Genomic DNA, 6841 nt, shown 5'->3' with positions numbered 1-6841 from the left:
GCTTTTATGTCTAGGCTTCTTGAGATCTTTGAATATGGAGGCTGACTGGGATGTTTAAAGTGGAGGGCATGAGAAGCCTGGCTTGATGGGCTTCTCTCTTCTTGGGAATTTAAGTCCCCGGAGGGTATAATCCTTACATGGACCCAGGCTACAGAAAGCACTAGTTATACAGTTTTAATTTTAGTGAATTTGTAGTGAACTTTTATCCACAAAGAGCACTGTTGCCATGTCATCTATTAATATATCTGTGGAGTTGTGCAACCATCATGATCTAAGCTTAGGCAATTTTGATCACCCAAAAGAAACCCAGGTATCCATTAGCATTCTGTCCAGCAGAACACTGCGTACCAGTAATCAATGCCAGGAGAGGACTCCAACTACACGGAGGATAGAAAAGAACATTACAGTGAGAGCCAACTGGTATAGAGTCCAAATACTTGTGCCCACTGCATCTTAGTATCAGAGTCACGAAGGAAAACGGAACATAGCTAAACACTGGATGGAACAATGCTTTTACTCACACAGAGAAGAGACAGCCTGGAACTTCCAGAAAGACCTGGCCAAAAGCAGTTCCATGGAGTACACCGAGAATCACACTGTGGAACAGCACTGTGCAATGACAGCCAGCCAGCTTGCTGCAGGGTACCCTTTACAGGCCACCCCCAACCGCTTCCCCAATTACATCCGTGTACCTAGGAGGCCTGAAGCCAACCCTATGAAGGAGCTGCAGCCCAAAGAGGAGGATGACTACCATGACATGAGTGTCCAGTGTTGGAAGGAGAGTGTGGGCTCAGGGGTTGCTGGCTTCCTTGAGTGGCGGTCATCAAGCTGCCAGACTGCCTGGCCAGCTGCAACCTGTTGCTGATATATGCTCTGAGTTAGCAATAGCTCTGGGCCAGGGACAGACGGAAGAAGCTCCGTAGGTGGAGCCCAGCTGCCCTCACTTTCTCCTGGGGGCCACTCCACCCCTTCTCTCTCCCAGAGCAGCCCCTGTCCCCTGCTCCTGAGGGTCTTCTGGGTTTTGGGCTCTCCCTCCTAAAATGTGGCCAAAGAACTTTGTGTTGGGGGTCTTGAGCTTCACTGGGAACTTGTCCCTAGGCCGGTCCCTCACTTCAGCCTGAATGTCCTCCTTGGGGGGGTGGGCAATGGCTCCTTGTGGGGCCCTTCTCCGTCTGAGGTCTCAGCAGGGCTGTCTGGATGTGCCGGTTTCTCTTCAGCCCCTCTCTTCACTGCTCCTGTCATGCTTCTTGGGGAGCAAACAGGTCCTCCCTGTGGTCCCACAGACCACAGCACCACATCTGGGGAAGGTGGAGGAAAAGGGCCATGAGGTGCATCAGATCATAGGTGATGTAGCTGTCAGTCTTCTTCAGGCCCAGGATGCATGGAGCGAAGCAGGGCTTGTTCTCAGCGCCGCATCACTGTGTGGCTGTTCCAGAGGAAGAAGCCAAACTGGAACAGGTTTTTGGTGACACTGTGAGGACAATGGCCTTCATCCAGAAGCGCTTGTTTGGCCACTGGATGGACAGCATGGCCCACAGGAAGATGAACACGGCGGCGCCCGGAAGGTGGCTGAGACGGTGACCACGTGGTTGAGGACGATGAGGACGGAGCAGAGCAGTTCCGAGTGGGCGGCCATACACTGGTAAGTGGCCTACAGCAGCCTCAGTGCCTGGCCCTGCCGCACCGCGAACCGCTGGGCCTTCTCCAGCTCTGGGACGCACAGGTGCCTGGTGAGGAGAGGTTCACTGCCCATGCGCGTCCGGCTGCCAGTGTGGACTGGAAGCTCCCACGGTCACACAGGGAAGCCCACCAGCTCAGGACCACTTCCTCCTCGCTGCTGCTGCTGCTGCTAAGGGTACTGTAGCCGGTGCTGAGGGGACTGCTTGTGTCGTCGGTTGTGCTGCTCAGCGGCTCACCTGATGCTGTGCTTGGTGCAGCGCGGGCCTCTGAGGGGCCTGGCAGCGTGGCCTGGGCTTTGCTCTCCTACAGCTGGTCCAGCAGGCGTTGGTGCGTCTCTCCGCCCCCGAAGGAGATCCTGCGAGTGGAGTTGGCACCGGCGCGCAGCACGTCGCTCTCGGCGCTGTGGTGCCGCGCGAAGCTGTGCAGCCAATACGTCGGCCCGCGCCTTCGGCTCAGGCCTCCTTCCCCGCGGGAACTCCACGGGGCTCGTGCTCAGCTCTCGCTGGGTCACGTGGCTGCGCCAGGCCTTCCGCTGGCTCCGCCTCTGGGCGCAGGCTGTCCCGCGGGCAGTTGTCCTGCCGGGCCCTGCCACCGCCGCCTCAGCACTGCCGGGACGTTGGACACCCGCTCCTGCTGTGCCATCTGAAGGGCGCTCTGTGCCCCCCGCCTGGGGTCCGTGGACTGGGCCTCCTTCCCCTCCTCACTGTCGGACTCGAAAAGAAAGTAGTCCCGGGCGGAAGTGGACGGGTCGGGGGCGGTCTCGCCACAGCCACCTCCACTGTTACTGCGGCAGGGAGAAGCCCCCTGGATTGCCGGGCCCTGAGGGCTCCTGGTTTCGGGACGGACCACCGCCCGCTGGGTCTTGTCTGTGCTTCTCCTGCTTGGCACAGTTGTGCCAGGGACTTCTTTGCTTTGTGCCACGGGTGGATGCTTTTGAGGTTGACAGCATTGTAGAGGGCGAAACTCCTGGAGGCCTGCAGGGCGGGTGGCGTGGACCTTGGCCTCGATGTGCAGCAAGCGGTGGCTGAGGAAGAGGCAGCGCTGCAGCAGCAAGAACAGGGAGCAGAGGCCTTCGCAGAGGACCCGGCCTCCTCCACGGGCAGCAGGCAGTCCTGGTTCCTGCCCAGCGTCTCCTTGGAGTCATAGTAACCTTTGACTTCAATAAAAGCTGAGTGACCCAGCTGAAGTTGCTCTGCGTTTACTCCACAAACATACAGGACAGGAACAAGAGCATGTTCTTGGAGATGATGGTGGTGACCGTGTATAGAGAATGTGGCAGTGCCATGGCAGGAGGCAGGCACGTGTGTTCTTCTGCAGCTTGGTGCTGAAGAGCAGCAGGTATAAGCAGGCTAGTACGTAGCCCAGCTTGAAGATGCTGATGTGAGTGGCCCCCTTGACTAAGGCCAACCAGAAGAGGAATGAGAAGATGGCCACCTTCATCATGTTGAGGTAGGACCTTCAGGGGATGAAGTTGGGCATGGGTTAGGCTCCCCTCCACAGGCTCCAGGTGGTCAGTATTGATGCTGGCCACCTCTCTGTGTGCTTGGCAGGAGGTGCAGAGCAGCAGGAGGAAGCCATTTATGAGGTTGGTAGAGTTGGGGGCCCTGAATAAATTGGGCAGGTACCCCACTTGCATGTGGAGTTCACAAGGATGGCCTGGCCCCAGTGCTACAGGTAGTTTATGCACAGGGTGGGGAGAATGCCCAGGTACAGCAGGTACTGGTGCAGCAGCAAGAGTGCCAGGAAGAGGCACTGACCAGAGTGCTGGTGGGTGAGGATGGCCATGCAGGATGATCATGACATTCCTGCACTGCCCATACATGTTCATGGCCATCAGGAATATCCCCAGCCCAAGTTTGTAGAAGAAGAACTTGAGGCAGCTGAGCAAGTCCTGGCTCAGCCACTGGGGAGTGCTGTCATTTATAGACAGTAGGGGCCAGCAGGTGTTGTGGATGGTGATGTTCCTGGCATAGGTACATGGTGGCCTCAGATGCCAGCAGCAGTAGGGTCTGTAGGTGGTTCTGGATGTAGCCCAGGTTTGGGAAGCCCTTCCACACCCCCAAACCAGTTAGCAGGGTTAATGGGCCTCTGGTATAGCAAAAACTGATTTTTTTTTTTTTTTCTTCTGTCTTCTGAAAGTTGGTGCTATTGAGAAAGGGTTCAGTATAGTTTCTGGAGTACTCATGGGGTTGATGATCTTGATAGACAGTCTTTCACAGGGTGATGATGCTGATCCAGACAGTAGACTGGCAAGAAGCCATGGACCAGAAGTGGGGGTAAGGCAAGGTGAAGGCCCACAGCACAACCAGTGAAAGGTTCATCATTAACACCTCCTTTGGGGCCATCCAGATAGTGTATAAGACTACCAGCTTGAAGATATGCAGCTTTAGCAGTTATCACAAGAACACCTGCATGTCGGTGAGGACATCCCAGAAGCCAGTGGCCAACTCCAACAGCTGTTTGCCCACAAGGCCCCACTTGTTTGCTGTTGCTTCTGGAACTTGTGTGGCTTGGTGGGAGCCAGCTGCGCTCAGCCCCTTGTCCTTAGAAACCTATTCTTCCTCCTCCTGCTGCTGGACCAGTGGGGTGCCACTTACCACACCCTGCCTGTGAACCCAGCACAGGAGGTGGTGCCGGGTCAGGGGACATGCTTCAGACTGAAGAGTTGCATAAAGGGCTGGTGGAAGGAGTGCTGTGCAGGATGTAGGGGAGCAGGAAAAAGCCAGGGATGAAGATGCTGGAGAAGAACTTGGACATGCTGAGCTGCTCCAGGCTCAGGTCCCCCAACTGCTCATTGCCCATCAGGTTGTGCCAGTATATGATGAAGTTGTGTAACTGGAAAGTATAGACAGCGATGAACACCAGCATGGTGTAGGCTACACCCAGCCACCAGAACGCTTTGAACAACTTCTGCTACCGGCTATAGTAGATGTGGAAGAGGGTGAGGTAGAGCAAGAAGGGGAACACAGAGACGATCTTGTAGATGATGGGGCAGCTGGCAAAGCTGACACCAATGAACATGCCATCAGACATGTAGATCCAGTACTTGGCATAGACACCTGTGATTGGCTGCCCCAGGCTCTGAAACAGCATCTACATAAACTCTGTGTCTTCCGTGGTGACTTCCATTAGTGCAGTGGGGTCTTCACCTTCAGCAGCTTTTTCCCCTTCCTACCTCTTCCCCTTCCCCTCCCCACACCCTTCCTCTCCCCAATCCTCCTCCCTCTCCTCCTCCTCCTTCTTCTTTAAATGTTTATTTATTTTTGAGAGAGAGAGAGAGAGAGTATGAGCAGGGCCGAGAGAAGAGGGGAACAGGGGATCTGAAGCAGGCTCCACACTGACAGCACAGGGCCCGATGTGGAGTTCAGACTCATTAACTGTGAGATAATGACCTGAGCCAAAATCAGACACTTAAACGACTGAGCTACCCTGGCACCCCTAGCAGCTACCTTTTGATACACCAGGTGTAGCAGGAGCCAGAAGGTAAGAATGTACAGCACCATGGCACCCAGGTTTAAGCAGAGGTAGCAGGTGTTCTCTAGCTCCAGATGGCCAGGCTGACAGGGCCAGGGTCGTGGTGAGCTCGGGACACTCCTCCATGACCCACGTGTAGGGTAGCCCACATAGTGCCAGCCTGTAGAGCAGGATGGAAGGTGATCAGAGCATGGCCAGCTGGTGGCAGCTGCACATCATCCAGATGAGGCAAGCCCAGAGCAGCAGCACAAAGGCATGAAGGCCAGCCAGCTGTGGTAGGTGATGCTCCATATGATTATGGTGATAAGGGCACACACATGCATAGAACACTGTTCCGTGATGAAGTGGGCCCCATGTCTCTCTAGGCTCAGCATGGGGCACAGAGGGGTACAGCTGGATGGGGCTGTGGCCAGTCAGGTTATGCCTGGTGTAGTTGTCAGTCTCTATGTCAGGTCCTGTGAGTATCATGTGCTGGGCAGCCTCCTCTTTCATGGCAGCCCTGGCCTGGCCCTAGACCACAGTCCACCTTGGTTAGCTCCACCTGTCTTTCTTCCTTGCCCCTGGAACCTCCTTTCTCTGGTCCAGGGGTGGTGTATGCAGAGCTTCAAGAGTGAGATTCATTACCTTGACTGGAAGACATCTGAGGCCCTGGAAGAGGTCTTCAAGAGGCTGCAGTTCAAGGTTGGGAGTCTGGATGAAGATGGTACCTTAGCCTTCTTCAACATAATTGAGTATGCTGAGTGGGCCATCCTTCTCAAATCTTGTTCAACAAGCACATTACCAGTGGGGGCTGGCAGGCTGCCATACAGGCCTGGGGTGATATACCTGCCAAACCGTAATGCAGGTTTGAGCTCAGGAAGGTGAGCTTCCATGGACCAGAAGGACAAATGCTCCCTTGATCTTGATTTTCAGTGTGAATACACATTGTGAAAACAGGCCCTCATGATCCTTCTGATACCTTGGTAAGTTTTAAGTAGGAGGTGTCAGAAGAGTTACCACAAGGATAACTGGTTTGTGGTGGCCAAACGTTCATAACAATGTTGCTTTATGATCCTTTGAAATTGTCTCTTCCTATCATTGTGAAGTAGAATTCACCAAGCATTGGTGAATTATTCATTCATTAATAGGGAGGGAGAGTCGGGATTAGACCATCATGGGATAGGTTAGTTTTACCTTACTGATAATGTGTTGCTGCCATGGTAAGGCAGTCCTGCTTTATTTAGTACAAGAGGAACCTCCCTGTCATTTTTAAGAATCATAATTCTGAAATTCACTTTCACATCAAAGAAGTGTTCTGAGCTTCACACTTATGAATTCTGTTAATGCTGTTAATTTTTTTTTTTTTTTTTAATTTTAGCGAGGGCAGGAGGGAGAGAGAGAGCATGGGGGAGGAGCAGAGAGAAAGAGTAACTTAAGAGTTAAACACTTAGCCAACTGAGACACGTAGGCACCTTGTTAATGCTACCTGAATGAAAAGTTTAACAATAAACTAACTACAGTCTTATTTAGGCACTCAGATTTTTGTTCCTGGAAGGATTTTGGAGATAGTCTAACCAATGGATTAAGCAGTAGCCACTCATTGCCAATCAGTTATTGCCAGACTGCAATGAAGGCCCAGTGAGGTTGGATCCTACAATTAAAGAAAACAAAAACCCATTAATCTGTATGTTTATAGGAAATATTCAGA

General features: G+C 53.3%; 1 pseudogene; it reads right to left on the bottom strand.

Moving 5' to 3' along the window:
* Positions 1-489: 489 nt before the first annotated feature.
* On the bottom strand, positions 490-5477 carry LOC121030076 (piezo-type mechanosensitive ion channel component 1-like; annotated as a pseudogene).
* Positions 5478-6841: the final 1364 nt, after the last annotated feature.

Source organism: Herpailurus yagouaroundi, unplaced genomic scaffold (genome assembly GCF_014898765.1).
Source record: "Herpailurus yagouaroundi ecotype Mexico unplaced genomic scaffold, PumYag 139, whole genome shotgun sequence".
Classification (NCBI taxonomy): Eukaryota; Metazoa; Chordata; class Mammalia; order Carnivora; family Felidae; genus Herpailurus; species Herpailurus yagouaroundi.
Note: the sequence above shows the minus strand (reverse complement) of the source record. Positions and strands in the feature narration are given on the sequence as shown.